Below are 17,222 nucleotides of genomic sequence, written 5' to 3'. Positions count from 1 at the left end.
TATAGCCTGTCCTTCTCTCTTAGCTTTAACCAATGCTTTTTCTAATCTTCTCATAGGCTGCTTCACAGGTGATTCTGCTTCTGTTTCTGCCTCTTCCCCTCCTCCTTCTTGCTCCATCCCTGAAGGGTTAATTGAGGGAGGAGATGGGAAATGCTCCTGTTGTTCAGAATTTCACTTAACTTCATTGTTATCTGATTCATCCTTTTCACCTAGTTTAGTTGACACATTCCCATTTTGCTCCTTCTTCTCTTCCTTTAGAATAACAATTTTTGGACTTCTGGCCAAGATGGCTGCATGGAGGCAGACAGCTGCTTGAGCTCTGTGTTTTCTCTCAGGACTTACTTCATGACAAGCCTCAGAGTTAATACTTGACCAGAAAAGAAACCCACAAATAATCACCAACAGAAGACATTCTTGAAATTCACCAGAACAGGTCTGTGTTTGCTTGGGGGAGGGTCGAACAGACTGGGCACAGACTGAGGGCAGGCAAGCCAGAGCAAGACAGACAGTTCAAACAGCTCAGACCAGAAGAGGGAGGGGTACAATCTCTGCCCATTTCTGCAAAAAGACTTTTACCCCATTGTGGATATTCTGTCTTGGTGGCAAGCCAGGAACAGTAGAGAGGGTGTAATCACTGGAGGTGAAGAATAAAACCCGGGAAAGCTAGCGTCTCTCAGGACCAGGCCACCCCCAACCCCCACCTGGAGTGACTCAGCGTGTTCTCAGAGCCTCAGAGCTCAGACTCAGAGCAGCCATCGCTGTCCTGTTAGTGGGTCACTGCTGCCCTCCCCCCCAGTCAGTAGAGGAAGCCCATTAACACCATCCAGCCCCATCCCCCCAAAAACAGACCAATTGTTTCTCTTGTCAATTTATTTTCTTCCATTCCCGCTCTGAAAAAAATGAACAAAAAATTCAAAAGGGCTCTAACCATTAACAGCTTCTTTATGGAGAGAGAGCAGACTTCAAATACTGAGGATACTGAAAGCAGATTGTCCTCAGAGGAATCCCCAAAGGGGGATATGATCTGCTCCTCAATACAAAAGAATCTCATAGAGGAAATCAAAAAGGCTCTCAAAAAACAACTAGAAGAGAAATGGGAAGCTTGGCAAGAGAGCCTGGAGAAGTCATTCCACACATTTAAAGACAGAGTGGATAAAGAAAACAAATCATTGAGAAACAAAATTAGTGAATTGGAAAAGGTAAACAACTCCAAGGAAAACAGGATTAGTGAATTGGAAAAGGTAAACAACTCCAAGGAAAACAGGATTAGTGAGCTGGAAAAAGAAAACAGCTCTCTAAAAAATAAAATGGATGAAATGGAAAAAAATTTCCACAGAAGAAAAAAACACACTTAAAAACACAATTGGACAATTACAAAAAGATATAAAAAAAGTGAGTGAAGAAAATACATCATTAAAAATTAGACTCAGACAAGTAGAAATGAATGAATCAAGGAGAAACCAAGAAGTAGTCAAGCAAAACCAGAGAAATGAAACAATTGAAAAGAATGTCAAATACCTTATTAGAAAGACAACAGACCTGGAAAAGAGATCCAGGAGAGACAATTTGAGAATAATCGGACTCCCTGAAAAATGTGAGGAAAAAAAGAGCTTGGACATTATTTTCAAGGAAATTATCAAAGAGAAGTGCCCAGATGTTTTGGAAACAGAGGGTAAAATAGACATTGAAAACATTCATTGATCACCTACTGAAAGGGACCCTAAAATCAAAACACCAAGAAATATAGTGGCCAAGTTCAAGAACCATCAGACAAAGGAAAAAATATTGGAAGATGCTAGAAAAAATCAATTCAGATATGGAGGAGCCACAATAAGGATAACCCAGGAGCTAGCAGCGTCCACATTAAAAAACGAAGGGCCTGGAACATGATATTCTGAAAGGCTAAGGAACTTGGTATGCAGCCAAGAATAACTTACCCAGCAAAAATGAGCATCGTTTTCCAGGGAAGAAGATGGACATTTAACGAAATAAATATATTCCATCTATACTTGATGAAAAAACCAGACCTAAATAAAAGGTTTGATCTTCAAATGCAGAACTCAAGAGATTTCTAAAAAGGTAAAAAGAAATCTTGAGAACTATACTTCTGCCATAAAAATATGTAAAGAACATATGTATAATTTGTCCTAGAAACTGGAGGTGGAAAGGAAATTATATCATAAAAAAGAGTAAAGTGGTGGTACTACATCTCATGAAGAGGCACAGGTAACCTATTATATCTGAGAGAAAGAAAGGAGGGAGATGAACATAGTGTGTATCAATAGATATATTCGATTTATGGTGAAACTTCTTCCACTTCATTGAAAAGTGAGAGGGAAGGAGTAAGCTAAGGGAAAGGGAAAACAAAAATTGTGAGGAAAAGGGGTAAAATAAGGGGAGGAACTTTAAGGTGGGGGAAAGATACTAAAAAGGGTGGGCTGTGAAAAGCAAGTGGTGTTCACAAGTTTAATACTAGGTAGGGGGGTAAGAGGGAAGGAAAGGAGAAAAGCAGAAGCATGGGTTAACAAGATGGGAAGCAATATAGATGTGAATATATAAATGTGAATGGGGTAAACTCCCTCATAAAGAGGAAGCAGTTAGCAGACTGGATTAAAAGTCAGAATCCTACTATATGTTGTTTACAGGAAACACACCTGAAGCAGGGTGATACATTCAAACTAAAAGTGAAAGGGTGGAGCAGAATCTATTATGCTTCAGGGGAAGCCAAAAAAGCAGGGATAGCCATCCTCATCTCAGATCAAGCAAAAACAAAAATTGATCAAATTAAAAGAGATAAGGAAGGGCATTATATCCTGCTAAAGGGTAGTATCAATAATGAAGCAGTATCAATATTAAACATATATGTACCAAGTGGTGCAGCATCTAAATTCTTAAAAGAGAAATTTAGAGAGCTGCAAGAAGAAATAGACAGCAAAAATATAATAGTGGGAGATCTCAACCTTGCACTCTCAGAATTAGATAAATCAAACTACAAAATAAATAAGAAAGAAGTCAAAGAGGTAAATAGAATACTAGAAATGTTTGATATGATAGATCTTTGGCAAAAGCTAAATGGATTCAGAAAGGACTATACTTTCTTCTCAGCAGTTCATGGAACCTATACAAAAATTGATCATATACTAGAGCATAAAAACCTCAAAATCAAGTGCAGTAAGGCAGAAATAGTAAATGCATCTTTTTTCAGACCACAATGCAATCAAAATAACATTTAATAAAAAGCTTAGGGAAAATAGACCAAAAAACAATTGGAAACTAAATAATCTTATACTAAAGAATGATTGGGTAAAACAGCAAATCATAGACATAATTAATAACTTCACCCAAGAAAATGACAATAATGAGACATCATACCAAAATGTTTGGGATGCAGCCAAAGCAGTAATAAGGGGAAGTTTTATATCTCTACAGGCCTACTTGCATAAAATAGAGAAAGAGAGGGCCAACAAATTGGGCTTACAACTAAAATTGCTAGAAAAGGAACCAATTAAAAACCCCCAGACAAACACAAATATTGAAATTCAAAAAATAAATGGTGAGATTAATAAAATGAAAGTAAAAAAAAAACTATTGAATTAATAAAACTTAGAGTTGGTTCTATAAAAAACCCAACAAAATAGACAAACCCTTAGTAAACCTGATTTAAAAAGGGAAAGAGAAAAAGCAAATTGTTAGTCTTGAAAAAAAAAAGGGAGAACTCACCACTAATCAAGAGGAAATTAGAACAATAGTTACGAGCTACTTTGCTCAACTTTATGCCAATAAATTGGATAAATTAAATGAAATGGAAGAATACCTTCAAAATATAGATTGGCCAGATTAACAGAGGAAGAATAAATTGGTTAAACAATCCCATCTTAGATAAAGAAATAGAACACGCTATTAACCAACTCCCTAAGAAAAAATCCCCTGGACAAGATGAATTTACATATGAATTCTACCACACATTTAAAGCACAATTAACTCCAATGTTATATAAACTATTTGAAAAGTTAGGGATTCAAGGAATCCTACCAATTTTTTTTTTTTTTTTTTTTTTTTTTTTTTTTTTTTTTTTAAGACACATACATGGAACTGATGCTTAAAATGTGCAGGTTGAAAATAGAGTAAGAAAATTATAGACCAATATCCCTAATGAATATTGATGCTAAAATCATAAATAAAATATTAGCAAAAAGACTATAGAAAATCATCTCCAGGATAATACACTTTGAACAAGTAGGACTTACAACAGGAATGCAGGGCTGGTTTAATATTAGGAAAACAATTAGCAAAATTGACTGTATCAATAACCAAATTAACAAAAACCATATGATCATCTCCATAGATGCAGAAAAAGCATTTCATAAAATCCATCATCCATTCCTTTAAAAACATTTACTTGAAAGTATAGGAATAAATGAAAATTTCCTTAAAATAGTCATGAGCATATATTTAAAACCATCAGTAAGCATTATATGTAATGCGGATAATCTGGAACCTTTCCCAGTAAGATCAGGAGTTAAAAAAGGTTGTCCATTATCACCATTATTATTCAATATTGTATTAGAAATGCTGTCCTTGGCAATGAGTTGGGAAAGAGATTAAATGAATTAGATTAGGTAATGAGGAAACTAAATTATCACTCTTTGCAGATGATATGATGGTATAGTTGGAGAAACCCAGAGATTCTACTAAAAAGTTATTAGAAATAATTCAAAACTTTTTAGTAAAGTTGCAGGATACAAAAGAAATCCACATCAATTCTCAGCATTTTTATACATCACCCACAAAATCCAAAAGCAAGAGATGCAAAGAGAAATTCCAATTTGTCGATAGCATAAGATATTTGGGAATCTATCTACCAAAGGAAAGTCAGGAATTATATGAGCAAAATTACAAAACACTTTCCATACAAATAAAGTCAGATTTAAACAACTGGAAAAATATTAAGTGCTCTTGGATAGGCCAAGCAAATATAATAAAAATGACAATCCTCCCTAAACTAATGTATTTATTTAGTGCTTTATCAATCCCACTCCCAAGAAAGTATTTTAATGACCTAGAAAAAATAACAAAATCTGTATGAAAGAACTAAAGGTTGACAATTTCAAGGAAATTAATGAAAAAAAAATCAAATGAAGATACTGATCCAAAACTGTATTATAAAATAGCTGTCACCAAAACCATTTTGTATTGGCTACAAAATAGATTAGTTGATCAGTGGAATAGGTTATGTTCACAAGACAAAATAGTCAATAACTATAGCAATCTAATTTTTGACAAATTTAAAGATCCCAATGTTTGGGATAAGAATTTATTATTTGACAAAAACTGCTGGGAAAACTGGAAATTAGTATGGCAGAAACTAAGCATTGACCCACACTTAACAACATACACCAAGATAAGATCAAAATGGGTCCATGATTTAGGCATAAAGAATGAAATCATAAATAACTTAGAAGAACATAGTATAGTTTACCTCTCAGACTTATAGAGGAGGAAAGAATTTGTGACCAAAGAAGAACAAGCAATCATTGTTGATCATAAAATAGAAAATTTTGATTACATCAAATAAAAATAATAATAATAATAATAAAAATTAAAAAAAAAAAACTTTGTACAAACAAAACTAATGCAAACAAAATTAGAAGGGATACAACAAACTGGGAAAACATTTTTACAATTAAAGATTCTGATAAAGGCCTCATTTCCAAAATATGTAGAGAAATGACTCTAATTTATAAGAAATCAAGCCATTCTCCAATTGATAAATGGGCAAAGGATATGACCAGACAATTTTCAGATGATGAAATTGAAACTATTTCCACTCAGATGAAAGACTGTTCCAAATCACCATTGATTAGAGAAATGCAAATTAAGACAACTCTGAGATACCACTACACATCTGTCAGATTGGCTAAGATGACAGTAAAAAATAATGATGAATGTTGGAGGGGATGTGGGAAAACTGGGACACTGATGTGGAGTTGTGAAAGAATCCAACCATTCTGGAGAGCAATCTGGAATCATGCCCAAAAAGTTATCAAACTGTACATACCCTTTGATCCTGCAATGCTACTACTGGGCTTATATCCCAAAGAAATACTAAAGAAGGGAAAGGGACCTGTATGTATCAAAATGTTTGTGGCAACCATTTTGTAGTGGGTAGAAAATGGAAAATGAATGGATGCCCATCAATTGGAGAATGGTTGGGTAAATTATGGTATACAAATGTTATGGAATATTATCGCTCTGTAAGAAATGACCAGCAGGATGAATACAGAGAGGATTGGAGAATTGCATGAACTGATGCTGAGTGAAATGAGTAGGACCAGGAGATACACTTCAACAACAAAACTGTATGAAAATGTATTCTGATGGAAATGGATATCTTCAACAAAGAGAAGATCTAATTCAGTTTTAATTTATCAATGCTGGACAGAATCAGCTACACCTAGAGAAGGAACACTGGGAAATGAATTTAAAGTGTTCGCATTTTTATTTTTCTTCCCAGGTTATTTTTACCTTCTGAATCCAATTCTTCCTGTGCAACAAGAAATTCGGTTCTGTACACACACACCCACACACCCACCCACCCACCCACCCACACCCACATATATATATATATATATATATATATATATATATATATATATATATATATATAATCTAAGATATACTATAACATATTTAACATGTATAAGACTGCCTGCAATATATGGGAAGGGGTGGAGGGAAAGAAGGGAAAAATCTGAACAGAAGTTAGTGCAAGCGATAATGTTGTAAAAAATTACCCATGCATATGTACTATCCAAAAAAAGTTATAATTATAAAACAGAAAGGTAAAAAAAGAGATAATGCTGGATAGATATTCTTGTCTGTAATCCAAGGTTTTTTGCTCTTTGGAATATCACATTCCAGGCTCTACGATCCTTTAAAGTGGAAACTGCTATTTCCTGGGTAATCCTGATTGTGGTTCCTTGGTAATTAAATTGTTTCTTTCTGGCTGCTGGCAATATTTTTAACTTCATCAGATAGTTCTGAAATTTAGCCAGAATATTCATTAGAGCTTTCTTTTAGGGTCTCTTTCAGGAAGTAATAGGCGAATTCTATCAATGATTATTTTGCATTCAGGTTCTAGGACATCAGGGCAGTTTTATTTTATGATTCCCTGAAGGATAATGTCTAGGCTCTTTTTTCATCATGGTTTTCAGGAAGTCCAATAATCCTTAGATTGTCTCTACTAAATGTATTTTCCAGGTCAGTTTTTCAGGTGCTGCATTCTTCCTGGACTCAGAGGCTTACAAATTGATTTTTGCATTGGCTTTTTTGTTTCTTGCATGCAACCAGGGTAGAATGGCCTAAGAGACTCACAGATGTTTCCCCAGTCCCCTGATTCAGCAACACGCTGGCTCTCCATCTCAATTCCTTGCCTCAGATTCCCCTGTGTTGTGATCTGGGATTGGCAGACTGGCAGACTGTCCCCCTGCCCAGTTGAAAAAGACCTGTTCTGAAGTTCTTCCAAGGTATCTTCTTCTAGAAATGTATTGTACTCCAAATATTTGTGAGTTCTGTCCCTTTAAAGCTAGTTTAGAGGCTTAATCTGCTGCTTTTTGAGAAAAAGGTCAGAAGACATTACAGCTCTCCCCTATCTTGGCTCCACCCCTCTCTCACTAGCTTTAAAAAGTAAGCATGCTTGACCCACATTTAACACCATACATCAAAATAAGCTCAAAATGGTTTCATGACCTAGGCATAAAGAATGAGATTATAAATAAATTAGAGGAACATAGGATAGTTTACCTCTCAGACCTGTGAAAGAGGAAGGAATTTATGACCAAAGAAGAACTAGAAATCATTATTGATCACAAAAGAGAACATTTTGATTGTATCAAATTGAAAAGTTTTTGTACAAACAAAACTAATGAAGATAAGATTAGAAGTCTAGCAATAAACTGGGAAAACCTTTTTACAGTCAAATGTTCTGATAGAAAATTGACTCTAATTTATAAGAAATCAAGCCATTCTCCCATTGATAAATGGTCAAATATATGAACAGACAAATCTCAGATGAAGAAATTGAAACTATTTCTATCCATATGAAAAAATGCTCCAAATCATTATTAATCAGAGAAATGCAAATTAAGAGAACTCTGAGATACCACTTCACTCCTGTCAGATTGGACAGAATGACAGGGAAAGATAATGCACAATTTTGATGGGGATTTGGGAAAACAGGGACACTGATACATTGTTGGTGGAATTGTGAATACATCCAGCCATTTTGGAGAGCAATTTGGAACTATGCTGAAAAAGTTATCAAACTGTGCATACCCTTTTATCCAGCAGTATTACTACTGGGCTAATATTCCAAAGTGATTTTAAAGAAGGGAGAGACCTGTATGTATAAGAATGTTTCTGGCAGCCCTTTTTGTAGTGGCCAGAAATTGGAAACTAAGTAGATGCCCATTAATTGGAGAATGGCTGAATAAATTGTGGTATATGAATAATATGGAATATTATTGTTCTGTAAGAAATGACCAACAGCATGATTACAGAAAGGCCTGGAGAGACTCACGTAAACTGATGCTGAGTGAAATGAGCAGGACCAGGAGATCATTATATACTTTAATAACAATATATGATGATCATTTCTGATGGATGTGGACCACTTCAACTATGAGATGAACCAAATCAGTTCCAATAGAGCAGTAATGAACTGATCCAGCTACACCCAGCAATAGAACTCTGGGAGATGACTCTGAATCCCTATACAGAATTTCCAATTTCTCTATTTTTGTCTGCCTGCATTTTTGATTTCCTTCACACGCTAATTGTACACTATTTCAAAATTCGATTCTTTTTGTACAGCAAAATAACTGTTTTGACATGTGTGTGTGTGTGTATATATATATATATGTATATATGTGTATATATACATATATATGTATATACATATATATGTGCATATATATACATATATATATGTATATAGTATTTAATTTATACTTTAACATATTTAACTTGTATTGATCTACCTGCCATTTGGGGGAGGGGATAGGGGGAAGGGGGGAAAATTGGAACAAAAGTTTTGGCAATTGTCAATGCTGTAAAATTACCCATGCATATATCTTTTAAATAAAAAGGTATAATTAAAAAAAAGTAAGAATGATGTGATCACTGGCATGGACATCATTCCTTTTAACCAAATAAAATGGTCTAAACAGAAAACAGTACCTCTCTTTCAGTAGCATGGGCTCTAAAACTTTCCAAAATGCTAAGCAAAAGGGTTTGCTATTATTTCTTTTTCATTGAGGAAAAAGCAGTACTTTTTTTTTTAAAGCTACTACCACATATAGTTTCTTTGCTGGGAAGTAAGAAAGAAAAACAAATGAAAAACAAATACAACATTATTTCATATTTGAACAGTTAGATACAGCTTATTGAAATAAGCAGAAGTTAAAGAAAAAAATTTGAGAAAAGCAAGAATTATTAGATAATTTTAGTAGGTGAAAATGGAAAGTAACATGGCCAGAGTCTTAGAATTGTAAATTCCCAAACTTGGGGGAAAGCATCAGAAAAAAAGATTTTTAGCATTCCAAGAGTAGTTGAGCTAACTTTCTTTAAAATACCCCCACATTGCACTTAAAATGCTAAATAAAATTTTAACACAAATATTAGATTTTTTTTAAGGAAAAGCAACAAATATTTGAGATTAGGGTTGTGAAATAAAGTTGTTATGCCAACTGTTAGCCTAATGTCAACATCTATATAACATAAGTATATAACATACATATAATATATGTATAATATATGTTAAATAAGGTCAATGAAAATGAAGATAACTCGGGCCATTCAAAATTCTGTATTCTAACCATGAAGTCATTATTGGACACGAGTAGAATAAGCAATATCTTGAGGAAAAGAAAAAAAAATTCTTCCATTTCATCCATGTGTGCACTCATTCCAACAATAACAATGACATCTTTCCTTAAATAATTTCATGAGTCAAAAATATCCATCAGTTTATGGGTAGTGATATGCTTAGTTTCCCTTCATAACTTAAGCCTTTTTTCATTGAACAACATGCAAGTAGTCAAGTCACTGGTCCTAGACATAAAACCTTTCTAGCTTGATTGGATATAAATAATTTTGTTTGTCAGTTCCTTCTTCAGCTCCTATTCCAGATGAAGACCTGAGAGAATCAGAGATAAATGAATTGCCCAGAGTCACACAACTAGTAAATAAAATCTGGTCTCAGATTTGAACTCATGAAGATAAGACTTGCTGACTTCAGACTAGATCCTCTCTCCTTAGTAACTCTTTATCCTCAGCTAGCTGCCCACCTACATTACAGCATACAAAATACTTCAAAATCATTCAGAAACCTTGCTTTCACAAACTTTATTGAAACTTTTCAAGTGTGATTGGGAATTCTCTTTGAGAAACACCTAAACATGTATGCTGTGGCTCTCCCTCATATATAAAAATTTGAACTCTGTGAAGGCATGGGATTTCATTTTTAAAATTTTTATATCTCCCATGATTTTCTCAGATCCTCCTTGTAATATGAACTGAAGAAAGAACTGGCAAATAAAATTAGTTTCTTTCTCAAGAAAACTCCAAATGGGGTCACAAAAAAATCAGACACAACTAAAATGACTAAATAATCACATGTAGGTAAAAAGAGATGTCACTCTCCCCATTTGTGGAGATAATACTAAGGTGACACTGATGAAGTTGGGGAAAAGCTTTTTGAGTGGGATCTATTGATGATTCTAATTACTTTTGGCAAAGAGACATCTTAAAAAACAAATATAGAAACCAGCATGTTCCTAATTTCCTAGTAGAATGAAATTCTTTGGCTAAAATTTGAGCCCCCTCTCTTTGAACTGATTGAATCTTGCTCCCATAGAAGAAAAATTATGTATGATTATGTATTCTTTGATACATTCTAATCTTTTGAAATTTCTCTGACTTTTATTTGCTTGGTTAAATTAGTTCATTTGTTATTTACCATTAGTGATGTTCTTTTATAAAACTAACATTTGATTGCAAAATATCTAGCTGATGAGTATAAATGAAAGCTTTCCTTCCTCCTGCAGTTTGACCAACATCAGCCTTATATCCCTTAGCCAGAGATATTTGAATGACAGAATAGATATAATTGTAGCTATTTATTAAATTTTGGCAATAAATGAAATAAATGCCCAATCTTAACTTTTCTTTTGCTACTCTCAAGGTGCACATTTAAAGTAGTTCAGATTCTAAAGATTTCTTTTTACCCACTACTGGTTTCTATGTATTTGGACAACCAATGTTGACATGCATATCTTATATGAAGATTCTCCTAAATGATGTGTATATGGAATTTATACCTATAATCCTATGCACATACAGCCCCCACCCCCATGAATTCTATACACACTTGGAATCACATTAAATATTCCCATTCTTCCTGCACTTCTGACTTAACCAGTCCTACCATTCTTCTGCTATTGATGAGTTATGTAAATCAAGTAGCATCTAACCTAGAGCTTGAACAAGCAGTGGCCTTATGTTCATTGTCACCTACTGCTTCTGTCTCCTTGTGAGCATCTATTTTCATAGGTTGTATGCACTGTAAGAATGTGCAGATGTTAGATCCCGGCTTGTTGCTTTTTATGTTATATTTTGAATATATTTATGTCCCAATAAATGCCAAATATTATTGGATATAAAGATGACCAAGCCATTTTGTCCACCTTGCTCTTGACATTTGACTCATCCCAACTACATGTAGCTTTAGTATTTATTGTACCAGGTCCAAAGTCTTTTATAGGATTTATGATATTTTAAAGTAATCTTCCTAAAATAATTGGAATATACTATTCTTTAAAATCCACTCTCCAAGCTAACATCATGAGCCACATTCACTCTATGTGTTATATACAACAACCACAGAAAATCAGAGAAGACAATGTTCTGAGTTCTAGGTTATGGGAAGACTTCTCTATAGTGGAGTAGTCAACATAAATGTTCAATGTAACATAATTCCACATCATAAAGTGATGAAAATATTATTTGAGATCTATTTATCAATACGGATAAGCATACTCCAAGATGGAGATGTGCATAAGAGAACCAAACTTGGTGCTGCAGGAATTTTTCAAGAAGAGAATACTTTTAAGGGAAAGAGAAGACACTTTATGTAAATCTTAAAGAAAGATAAGGGCTCTAAAAGACAGAGATTAATGGAATATGAATGACATCCAGTATGAACAAATTGTTGCAAGAGATGATATAAAGAATTTAGAGAACAGATTATTGTCCACTTTGGCAGGGATATAGAGATCACAAAGAGGAATAACATTAATATGTCACCATATTTCCTTTTAGTTTAGTTGAGTAAACTTCTAAGGTTCTTTCCACCTCTAAGTCTGTCATAGTATGATCCCAGAATGAACTTTAATAAAATCTATAATGTAAGTTTCTGTCTCTCGAGTATAAGGTATACAGATGGGTTTTGATTGGTATACAGCTTAGTGTCTAGGTCAATAATGTATGCCCTTACCTAACAACAAAGTGAGACTGAACAAATAAACTGTCCAGCTGTTGTCCAAATAGTGAATAATAATGATGTTGGATTTAGAAGTGTATTTTTTTTGAAACAGTACGATAGGAGTGGGAACAATCCAATGGGACAAAGTAATGGAATTCTACAAAGGCCAAAGAGGTGAAATGGAAAATGTTCAATGACAAATTAATGTATACCCAAGGGTTATGAGTGTCACATAACAATAAATACACTCTGAGTAGGAGAAAAAAAAAGTCAACATGAATATATAAGGGAATGCAGAAAGTAATCAAGGGCAAGAGAGAAAAATACATGAAATATAAAACATGATGTAGTGAAAAGAACTGGGGAGATTATAGAATGAATTCGGGTGTGAAAATATAGAAGGAAAGCAAAGTTGAAAATGAAAGGAAAATTGCAGAAAAGTTTGGATAAATCTTGGAACACTTTTCAAAGAACTGAGGAATAAGAGGTCAGAAGCAGAGACATTAGTATGTTAAAGGAAAGGAAAGGGTAATTTATTGACAAAATGGTAGATTATGCAAAATTAAATGTATTCTTTTATTTATTGCCCACAAAAGGAAAAGGGATTGAATGGAAGCTGGAGTCAGAGTCAGGTTAGCATTAACTAAATCCTGATCAGCTCAGGATCAAAGAATCAAAAAAAATTGAAAAAAATTGTACACAATGTTTACCCGATAATAAAGTATAGGAGAAACTATGGAGAGTGAAAAGTCTTAGAAATGATTATAAGGATGAAAAGAGTAGTTGATATATTTTTATACGGCTTAACTAGATTCAGCAATTGTATAAACTATAAGAGAGAAATCTTTTTACATAACACTTCAGTTTTGTTTCCGTTTATATACACTTTTGGAGATCTGCATTTTCATTGTACAAGGCACATGAAGGGAAAATCTATTCAAGGAAATAAGACCAGTATTAGTCCAAGTCTATAGAAAGTGATTAACTGTTTCTTTCCTCTATCCCTACCTCATATATGCAATGACACTATAATTGTATGACAGTAATATTCTTTCCCCTAAAATTCTTTTGTCTTCTTTAACTACTAATGCAGATCTAATGCTGACTGAATACTTTATTGCCTAAATAATTGATCCCCTCAACACAACAGACATACACATACACACAAATAATTATATAGTTCTACAAATAATTTATTTATCTATTTTGGACAGAATCTTTGAATCTGAATATTTCATTTTAAAGTACAATAAAGAAGATTTTAAAACTGTGATAATGTAAATGTAGAAATACTGCACTGATTATTATTTTTATTTTACTGTATCAAGAAATCATTTCTTGCTTTGCAGACCCCATGAAAATGAGTAAAAAAAGAACTAGAAAAGGTTTAAAATAATACTTCAGTAAAATCATAACTAATTAGTCAGCTAATTATTAAGCATTTATAAACTTCTGACTATGTACTAATGATGGGAATATAAAGATAAAAATGAAAAGTCCTGTTATCATAGTATTTACATTATTTTTGATGATGCCATGTAATATATCTGTGTACATATAATAGAAATATATACGCATATGTATGAACATAAATATATATACACATATACATATATGCATATATACACATATATGCATATATACATACATATATATGTATATACATATATACATATATGCATATATATTTGCAAATTAGTTGAGCTTATAGTTAACTAGTTTGAATTATAGACTGTCAATCCTGCACTGGGCCAGCAGCCCCATTTATAAAAGTTGACCACAGAGGCTATGGTACAATTTCAGGAGGATAGAAAGTGACAATTAAATATAAGAAAATTTTCCACCATTGATTTTTAGAACTTTTGAGTTCCAAATTTTCTTCTTTCCTTCCTTCTCACCCAATTTACTATACAAGCAATTTACTATAGGTTATACATGTGTAGCTGTGCAATACATTTCCATAATAGGCATGTTGTAAAAGAAACATGTTTTCCCCAAATTTTTTTCAAGAAATATAAAGTAAAAAAGTATGCTTGAATCTGTTTTCAGACACCATCAATTCTTTCTCTGGGAATGGAATAACATTTTTCATCATCAATTTTTCAGAGTTGTCTTGTATTGCTTAGAATAACTAAGTCATTCATAACTAATAATCTTACCAAGTTATATGTTTTGTATACAGGGAATTTCACTTTGCATCAGTTCATGTAAGTCTTTCTAAGTTTTTTTCTTTTCTTTTTATGAGAGCATCTTGCTCATCATTTTCTACAGCACAGTTATATTCCATCATAACTACATACTACACTTTGTTTAAGATGAGCATCACTTCACTTTCTAATCATTTACCACAAAAAAAGAGATGCCATAAATATTTTATATATCTAGAACCTTTTCCTTTTTTTGTTTTTTATCCCCATTGAGATATAGACCTAGTGTTGGTATAATAGTCCTTTGGAAAGAATATCATGTTGCTATATAAAATAGTTGAATCCGTTCACAACTCCACCAATACTGTATTAGTCCTAGCTGTTTGACCCTGGGCAAATCACTTAACTCCAATTGCTTCAGCAAAAAAGATAGTGTATTAATGTCATATTTTTCCTATATCCCATCCAACATTTCTCATTTTCTTTTCTATCCTATTAGCCAAACCATATGAGTTAGTTCCTCAGAATAATTTAAATTTTAATTTTCCAATCAATAATAAATTAGAGCATTTTTCATATAGTTATAGATAGCTTTGATTACTTCATCTGAAAACCTTTTCATATCTTTTGAACCAGTATATCATTGAAGAATGGTTCTTGTTTAAACTTGTTTTCATAATTACTTTTGCTTACTTTATTTACCTCCATGCTGTTCTGCACATTCACCATAGTTATTCTATTCTCTCTCTATTTTTGCTCTGTTCCTTTTCGAAAGTGTTTTGGTTAATCTATAAAGTAAGATAGATTTTAATATCCAGTTGAGAATATATATATTTTTTCTCTTTAAGCCAATTCTGATGTAAGTTTCATTCACTCTTCTTTACTTCCCCCTTCTCTCCCGGCACATTGAAAACTTTTTGTTGCCTCTTTTATGAGATAATTTACCCCATTCTAATTCTCTCTTCTCCTTTCTCCCTTCTATATTCATCTCTCGCCCCTTAATTTTGTTTTAGATAGCATCCCTTTATATTCAATTCACAATTGTACCTTCTGTCTATATATACTCCTTACAATTCTAATAATAAAAAAAGTTTTTATGAGTTGCAAAAATCATTATTCCATGTAAGAAAGTAAATATTTTTAACTTATTAAGCCCCTTAAGATTTTTCTTTCATATTTACCCTTTTATATTTCTTTTGAATCTTGTACCTGAAAATCAAATTTTCTACTCAACCTCTGATCTTTCAATCAAGAATACTTGTACATTTTCTATTTTATTGAATATCCACCTTTTCCCCCAAAGGATTATACTCAGTTTTGCTGGGTAGGTGATTCTTGTTAATAGCTAGGCAATTCTAGCCACTTTATCTTTTAGCTCATCATATTCTAATTTCTGCAATCCTTGATGTAGAAGTTCCTAAATTTTGTGTTATCCTGATTGTTGTTCCACAATACTTAACTAGTTTCTTTCTGGCTTCTTACAACATTTTCTCCTTAATGTGGAAGCTCTGGATTTTGATTATAACATTCGTGGGAGTTTTGGAATTTTTTTCAGGAAGTGATCAATGATTTCTGTTGGTATTATTATTGATATGGTCAACTATGGTAATAGTTTTCCTGATAATGAACCAGTCCTGAATTCCTGGTATAAATCCCTTTGGTCATAGTGTATTAATCTGCTATAAGTTGTTGATAACATTTTATTTTAAAATTTTACATCAATATACTTTAGGGAGATTAGTTTCCCTAATCTCCCTAAAATTGGTTTCATGAATTCTTTATATGTTTTGGCTCTTCCTGGTTTAGGTATCAGTGTGATATTTTTTTCATAAAAGGAATTTGACAGGGTTTCTTTAACCACTTTTTGAAATAGTTTACAAAGTATTGGAATTGTTCTTTAAATGTTTGGTAGAATTCACTTGTAAACCCATTTGGCTCTGGAGATATTTTCTTAGTGATTTCATTGATGGCTTGTTCAATTCTGTTTTTCTAAAATGGGACAATTTAAGTAAATTATTTCCTCTTCTGCTAAATTGGGCAATTTATATTTTTATTTATTTGATTACATTGTCAGAATTGCTGGCATACAGTTGGGCAAAATAACTCCTAATTATTGCTTTAATTTCTTTTTCATTTTTTTCTAAGGCAATTGGGGTTAAGTGACTTGCCTACGTCACACAGCTAGGAAATGTTAAGTGTCTGAGGGCATATTTGAACTCAGGTTTGAATATTTGAACTCATATTTGACTTCAGGATTGGTGCTCTATCTATTTACATCAACTAGCTGCCCCTCTTTTTCATTTTTGATGCTGGTGATTTATTTTTCTTGTTTTTTGTTTATATTGTTAATGCCTTTTTCTAATCAAATTAACTAAAATTTATCTATTTTGTTGGATTTTTCATAAAACCAACTCTTAGTTTTCTTTATTAGTTCAATTGTTTTCTTACTTTTTCATTAATCTCTTTTGACTTTCAGAATTTCTAATTTGGTATTGAATTGTGGAGCTAGTTTGTTCTTTTTCTAGATTTTTTAG

At 32.9% G+C, this 17,222-nt stretch overlaps 1 long non-coding RNA gene across 7 annotated transcripts in view; it reads left to right on the top strand.

The window, feature by feature from the left end:
- LOC141560912 (uncharacterized) overlaps positions 1-17,222 on the top strand; it is a 506,908-nt gene that overhangs the window by 420,723 nt on the left and 68,963 nt on the right. For 3 of the 7 annotated variants that reach the window (XR_012487892.1, XR_012487888.1, XR_012487890.1), the window contains exon 7: positions 259-433. The exons of 3 other annotated variants lie outside the window; for them this stretch is intronic. This is a non-coding gene — a long non-coding RNA (uncharacterized LOC141560912). Of the gene's footprint in view, positions 1-258; positions 2,155-17,222 lie in introns of those variants that run through there. One more of the 7 variants, XR_012487887.1, reaches the window with a different exon arrangement.

Source organism: Sminthopsis crassicaudata, chromosome 3, assembly GCF_048593235.1.
Source record: "Sminthopsis crassicaudata isolate SCR6 chromosome 3, ASM4859323v1, whole genome shotgun sequence".
Taxonomy (NCBI): Eukaryota; Metazoa; Chordata; class Mammalia; order Dasyuromorphia; family Dasyuridae; genus Sminthopsis; species Sminthopsis crassicaudata.
Note: the sequence above shows the minus strand (reverse complement) of the source record. Positions and strands in the feature narration are given on the sequence as shown.